The sequence below is a fragment of the Peromyscus maniculatus genome, chromosome 10, assembly GCF_049852395.1.
Source record: "Peromyscus maniculatus bairdii isolate BWxNUB_F1_BW_parent chromosome 10, HU_Pman_BW_mat_3.1, whole genome shotgun sequence".
Taxonomy (NCBI): Eukaryota; Metazoa; Chordata; class Mammalia; order Rodentia; family Cricetidae; genus Peromyscus; species Peromyscus maniculatus.
In genome coordinates this window covers 42,731-50,000 of record NC_134861.1, presented here as the reverse complement: position 1 = coordinate 50,000, position 7,270 = coordinate 42,731, and positions in this window count along the sequence as shown.

The following is a 7,270-nucleotide window of genomic DNA, read 5'->3' as shown; positions in this document are numbered from 1 at the left end:
CAGGTGCTATGGACAGTCCAGATCTTCTGCCTGGTCACTCCAGGCCCATGGCTGGCTTTGAAATGTCATGTAGAGACACAACATGGTTAACAGACTCACCAATCATCAGACTGCCAGCCCAGAACATGCAGAGCTTGTACTAAGGAGCCAATCAGTGCCCTGATCTCACATCTCTACAGCTGTTTGACTACACAAAAATCTACCTGCCTTCCTCAGCTGCTGATTCAGGACCCGAAGGGAACCCTGTCAGGGACAGCTGGTCAGAAGGGTCTGTTGGACAGCCTGAGGACATGATCTCTTGGCCAGAAGCACTTGTCTCTCCATGTGAATAGTTTCGACATCCACTACAACTAAAGGAACCTCCCGAAGCTGAAGTGCAGTGATGCCCGGCCTCAGCTGGGGACACATTAGTCCCTCTGCCTCCTGCTTGTCTCCTTCTGTCCCTACATTACACCCCCAAGACCCAGGAAATGTAAAAGATGAACATGCCCAGCACAACAACCGTGGCCTTGCTATATCCTGGCTTAGAGGAAGCACACACTAATGTTCTGAACCCTGGACTTGCAGGAATTATGAGAAGCAGGGAAATCCATTTGCTTCTCAGAGGCTCCAGCTCCTCTGCCACATTACTGGAAGGCCCAGTTCTAGCCCACCTCCTCCAGGAAGCTCCCCATCTCCTGCCCAGCACTCACTGTGCCTTCCCCAGAAACCCCTTTTTGTTGTTTTCTTCTGAGACTCAGGGTCAGCTTCCTTCTGCCTCTCTCTGTTCTCTGGATGTTCTCCATTCTGTCTTCCAAGGAGACCCCTCAGTCTTGCCAGCAGCATGTCTATGCTCTACCCTCTAGGCACTGAAGGATGCCCTGAGGCAGTTGATGTCGCTACAACACTGGTGACATCACAGGGGATGCCAAGTGCTCTCCAGGATACAATAGAATGTCCAGAGAAGGGACTGCTGATGTCATGGGGAACAGCCTTTGCCACCCTGCTAATTGGTTCTCCCATAACTGACCAGAAGCCCAGGTTCACTTTCTAGGAGCCTCTTTTGGAACATAGAGGAAGCCATTCAGCACGTCCTCCTTCCTAACCCTAGTTCTCTTCGCTTCATTGGAGGCCCCATAGTACATCCCATGTTGGGAACATAGCTATACTATCCAAACACTGCCCAGGAGTGTCTCATTCCTTCTTCAATATCCCTCTAGTCATCAATGAGCAATTAAATACTATCGAACCACAGATGGTACCCCAACTCCTTTCATTCAGAGTTCAAATTAGGATGGAATGCAGACACTTACGTTCCTGATGAGTACCTTGGTATACTGCCCAATGCCCAGATTTGTTACAAGACTGGGTGTAGATAAGCAATGTCAGTAAGAGGTCCTGCCCAGGACCTCTGTCCATAAGAGACTTTAGAGGAACCACCTCTCTTCTTCCTCAAGACTGCTAATGATGGTGTACAGTCCAAGAGTCTAAGGCTCCATGCTAGGACTCTGATTTGACAGGAAGGAAGCAGGATGTATATACATTCTAGTTTGATGCCAAAGACAACTCCAGAACAGAGAGGCAAAGAGCCAAACTAACCCCATCACACAGTCAGATCAAACACTGGGCTAGAGTGCTCCATGCAGAGACAGGAGACATTTCCGAGTAGGGTGCTGGACCGAGTTAAGGTTAGGGTTAGGGTTAGGGTTAGGGTTCCTCAGGGTTCAGGGTTAGGGTTAGGGTTAGGGTTAGGGTTAGGGTTAGGGTTAGAGGGTTAGGGTTAGGGTTAGGGTTAGGGTTAGGGTTAGGGTTCGGGTTCGGGTTCGGGTTCGGGTTCGGGTTCGGGTTCGGGTTCGGGTTCGGGTTCGGGTTCGGGTTCGGGTTCGGGTTCGGGTTCGGGTTCGGGTTAGGGTTAGGGTTAGGGTTAGGGGTTAGGGTTAGGGTTAGGGTTAGGGTTAGGGTTAGGGTTAGGGTTAGGGTTAGGGTTAGGGTTTCTCCTCAGGGTTAGGGTTAGGGTTAGGGTTAGGGTTGTTTAGGTTTAGGAAAATAACACAGTGCACAAACACTCAGGTGCTATGGACAGTCCAGATCTTCTGCCTGGTCACTCCAGGCCCATGGCTGGCTTTGAAATGTCATGTAGAGACACAACATGGTTAACAGACTCACCAATCATCAGACTGCCAGCCCAGAACATGCAGAGCTTGTACTAAGGAGCCAATCAGTGCCCTGATCTCACATCTCTACAGCTGTTTGACTACACAAAAATCTACCTGCCTTCCTCAGCTGCTGATTCAGGACCCGAAGGGAACCCTGTCAGGGACAGCTGGTCAGAAGGGTCTGTTGGACAGCCTGAGGACATGATCTCTTGGCCAGAAGCACTTGTCTCTCCATGTGAATAGTTTCGACATCCACTACAACTAAAGGAACCTCCCGAAGCTGAAGTGCAGTGATGCCCGGCCTCAGCTGGGGACACATTAGTCCCTCTGCCTCCTGCTTGTCTCCTTCTGTCCCTACATTACACCCCCAAGACCCAGGAAATGTAAAAGATGAACATGCCCAGCACAACAACCGTGGCCTTGCTATATCCTGGCTTAGAGGAAGCACACACTAATGTTCTGAACCCTGGACTTGCAGGAATTATGAGAAGCAGGGAAATCCATTTGCTTCTCAGAGGCTCCAGCTCCTCTGCCACATTACTGGAAGGCCCAGTTCTAGCCCACCTCCTCCAGGAAGCTCCCCATCTCCTGCCCAGCACTCACTGTGCCTTCCCCAGAAACCCCTTTTTGTTGTTTTCTTCTGAGACTCAGGGTCAGCTTCCTTCTGCCTCTCTCTGTTCTCTGGATGTTCTCCATTCTGTCTTCCAAGGAGACCCCTCAGTCTTGCCAGCAGCATGTCTATGCTCTACCCTCTAGGCACTGAAGGATGCCCTGAGGCAGTTGATGTCGCTACAACACTGGTGACATCACAGGGGATGCCAAGTGCTCTCCAGGATACAATAGAATGTCCAGAGAAGGGACTGCTGATGTCATGGGGAACAGCCTTTGCCACCCTGCTAATTGGTTCTCCCATAACTGACCAGAAGCCCAGGTTCACTTTCTAGGAGCCTCTTTTGGAACATAGAGGAAGCCATTCAGCACGTCCTCCTTCCTAACCCTAGTTCTCTTCGCTTCATTGGAGGCCCCATAGTACATCCCATGTTGGGAACATAGCTATACTATCCAAACACTGCCCAGGAGTGTCTCATTCCTTCTTCAATATCCCTCTAGTCATCAATGAGCAATTAAATACTATCGAACCACAGATGGTACCCCAACTCCTTTCATTCAGAGTTCAAATTAGGATGGAATGCAGACACTTACGTTCCTGATGAGTACCTTGGTATACTGCCCAATGCCCAGATTTGTTACAAGACTGGGTGTAGATAAGCAATGTCAGTAAGAGGTCCTGCCCAGGACCTCTGTCCATAAGAGACTTTAGAGGAACCACCTCTCTTCTTCCTCAAGACTGCTAATGATGGTGTACAGTCCAAGAGTCTAAGGCTCCATGCTAGGACTCTGATTTGACAGGAAGGAAGCAGGATGTATATACATTCTAGTTTGATGCCAAAGACAACTCCAGAACAGAGAGGCAAAGAGCCAAACTAACCCCATCACACAGTCAGATCAAACACTGGGCTAGAGTGCTCCATGCAGAGACAGGAGACATTTCCGAGTAGGGTGCTGGACCGAGTTAAGGTTAGGGTTAGGGTTAGGGTTAGGGTTCCTCAGGGTTCAGGGTTAGGGTTAGGGTTAGGGTTAGGGTTAGAGGGTTAGGGTTAGGGTTAGGGTTAGGGTTAGGGTTAGGGTTCGGGTTCGGGTTCGGGTTCGGGTTCGGGTTCGGGTTCGGGTTAGGGTTAGGGTTAGGGGTTAGGGTTAGGGTTAGGGTTAGGGTTAGGGTTAGGGGTTAGGGTTAGGGTTAGGGTTAGGGTTAGGGTTAGGGTTAGGGTTAGGGTTAGGGTTTCTCCTCAGGGTTAGGGTTAGGGTTAGGGGTTAGGGTTAGGGTTAGGGTTAGGGTTGTTTAGGTTTAGGAAAATAACACAGTGCACAAACACTCAGGTGCTATGGACAGTCCAGATCTTCTGCCTGGTCACTCCAGGCCCATGGCTGGCTTTGAAATGTCATGTAGAGACACAACATGGTTAACAGACTCACCAATCATCAGACTGCCAGCCCAGAACATGCAGAGCTTGTACTAAGGAGCCAATCAGTGCCCTGATCTCACATCTCTACAGCTGTTTGACTACACAAAAATCTACCTGCCTTCCTCAGCTGCTGATTCAGGACCCGAAGGGAACCCTGTCAGGGACAGCTGGTCAGAAGGGTCTGTTGGACAGCCTGAGGACATGATCTCTTGGCCAGAAGCACTTGTCTCTCCATGTGAATAGTTTCGACATCCACTACAACTAAAGGAACCTCCCGAAGCTGAAGTGCAGTGATGCCCGGCCTCAGCTGGGGACACATTAGTCCCTCTGCCTCCTGCTTGTCTCCTTCTGTCCCTACATTACACCCCCAAGACCCAGGAAATGTAAAAGATGAACATGCCCAGCACAACAACCGTGGCCTTGCTATATCCTGGCTTAGAGGAAGCACACACTAATGTTCTGAACCCTGGACTTGCAGGAATTATGAGAAGCAGGGAAATCCATTTGCTTCTCAGAGGCTCCAGCTCCTCTGCCACATTACTGGAAGGCCCAGTTCTAGCCCACCTCCTCCAGGAAGCTCCCCATCTCCTGCCCAGCACTCACTGTGCCTTCCCCAGAAACCCCTTTTTGTTGTTTTCTTCTGAGACTCAGGGTCAGCTTCCTTCTGCCTCTCTCTGTTCTCTGGATGTTCTCCATTCTGTCTTCCAAGGAGACCCCTCAGTCTTGCCAGCAGCATGTCTATGCTCTACCCTCTAGGCACTGAAGGATGCCCTGAGGCAGTTGATGTCGCTACAACACTGGTGACATCACAGGGGATGCCAAGTGCTCTCCAGGATACAATAGAATGTCCAGAGAAGGGACTGCTGATGTCATGGGGAACAGCCTTTGCCACCCTGCTAATTGGTTCTCCCATAACTGACCAGAAGCCCAGGTTCACTTTCTAGGAGCCTCTTTTGGAACATAGAGGAAGCCATTCAGCACGTCCTCCTTCCTAACCCTAGTTCTCTTCGCTTCATTGGAGGCCCCATAGTACATCCCATGTTGGGAACATAGCTATACTATCCAAACACTGCCCAGGAGTGTCTCATTCCTTCTTCAATATCCCTCTAGTCATCAATGAGCAATTAAATACTATCGAACCACAGATGGTACCCCAACTCCTTTCATTCAGAGTTCAAATTAGGATGGAATGCAGACACTTACGTTCCTGATGAGTACCTTGGTATACTGCCCAATGCCCAGATTTGTTACAAGACTGGGTGTAGATAAGCAATGTCAGTAAGAGGTCCTGCCCAGGACCTCTGTCCATAAGAGACTTTAGAGGAACCACCTCTCTTCTTCCTCAAGACTGCTAATGATGGTGTACAGTCCAAGAGTCTAAGGCTCCATGCTAGGACTCTGATTTGACAGGAAGGAAGCAGGATGTATATACATTCTAGTTTGATGCCAAAGACAACTCCAGAACAGAGAGGCAAAGAGCCAAACTAACCCCATCACACAGTCAGATCAAACACTGGGCTAGAGTGCTCCATGCAGAGACAGGAGACATTTCCGAGTAGGGTGCTGGACCGAGTTAAGGTTAGGGTTAGGGTTAGGGTTAGGGTTCCTCAGGGTTCAGGGTTAGGGTTAGGGTTAGGGTTAGGGTTAGAGGGTTAGGGTTAGGGTTAGGGTTAGGGTTAGGGTTAGGGTTCGGGTTCGGGTTCGGGTTCGGGTTCGGGTTCGGGTTCGGGTTAGGGTTAGGGTTAGGGGTTAGGGTTAGGGTTAGGGTTAGGGTTAGGGTTAGGGGTTAGGGTTAGGGTTAGGGTTAGGGTTAGGGTTAGGGTTAGGGTTAGGGTTAGGGTTTCTCCTCAGGGTTAGGGTTAGGGTTAGGGGTTAGGGTTAGGGTTAGGGTTAGGGTTGTTTAGGTTTAGGAAAATAACACAGTGCACAAACACTCAGGTGCTATGGACAGTCCAGATCTTCTGCCTGGTCACTCCAGGCCCATGGCTGGCTTTGAAATGTCATGTAGAGACACAACATGGTTAACAGACTCACCAATCATCAGACTGCCAGCCCAGAACATGCAGAGCTTGTACTAAGGAGCCAATCAGTGCCCTGATCTCACATCTCTACAGCTGTTTGACTACACAAAAATCTACCTGCCTTCCTCAGCTGCTGATTCAGGACCCGAAGGGAACCCTGTCAGGGACAGCTGGTCAGAAGGGTCTGTTGGACAGCCTGAGGACATGATCTCTTGGCCAGAAGCACTTGTCTCTCCATGTGAATAGTTTCGACATCCACTACAACTAAAGGAACCTCCCGAAGCTGAAGTGCAGTGATGCCCGGCCTCAGCTGGGGACACATTAGTCCCTCTGCCTCCTGCTTGTCTCCTTCTGTCCCTACATTACACCCCCAAGACCCAGGAAATGTAAAAGATGAACATGCCCAGCACAACAACCGTGGCCTTGCTATATCCTGGCTTAGAGGAAGCACACACTAATGTTCTGAACCCTGGACTTGCAGGAATTATGAGAAGCAGGGAAATCCATTTGCTTCTCAGAGGCTCCAGCTCCTCTGCCACATTACTGGAAGGCCCAGTTCTAGCCCACCTCCTCCAGGAAGCTCCCCATCTCCTGCCCAGCACTCACTGTGCCTTCCCCAGAAACCCCTTTTTGTTGTTTTCTTCTGAGACTCAGGGTCAGCTTCCTTCTGCCTCTCTCTGTTCTCTGGATGTTCTCCATTCTGTCTTCCAAGGAGACCCCTCAGTCTTGCCAGCAGCATGTCTATGCTCTACCCTCTAGGCACTGAAGGATGCCCTGAGGCAGTTGATGTCGCTACAACACTGGTGACATCACAGGGGATGCCAAGTGCTCTCCAGGATACAATAGAATGTCCAGAGAAGGGACTGCTGATGTCATGGGGAACAGCCTTTGCCACCCTGCTAATTGGTTCTCCCATAACTGACCAGAAGCCCAGGTTCACTTTCTAGGAGCCTCTTTTGGAACATAGAGGAAGCCATTCAGCACGTCCTCCTTCCTAACCCTAGTTCTCTTCGCTTCATTGGAGGCCCCATAGTACATCCCATGTTGGGAACATAGCTATACTATCCAAACACTGCCCAGGAGTGTCTCA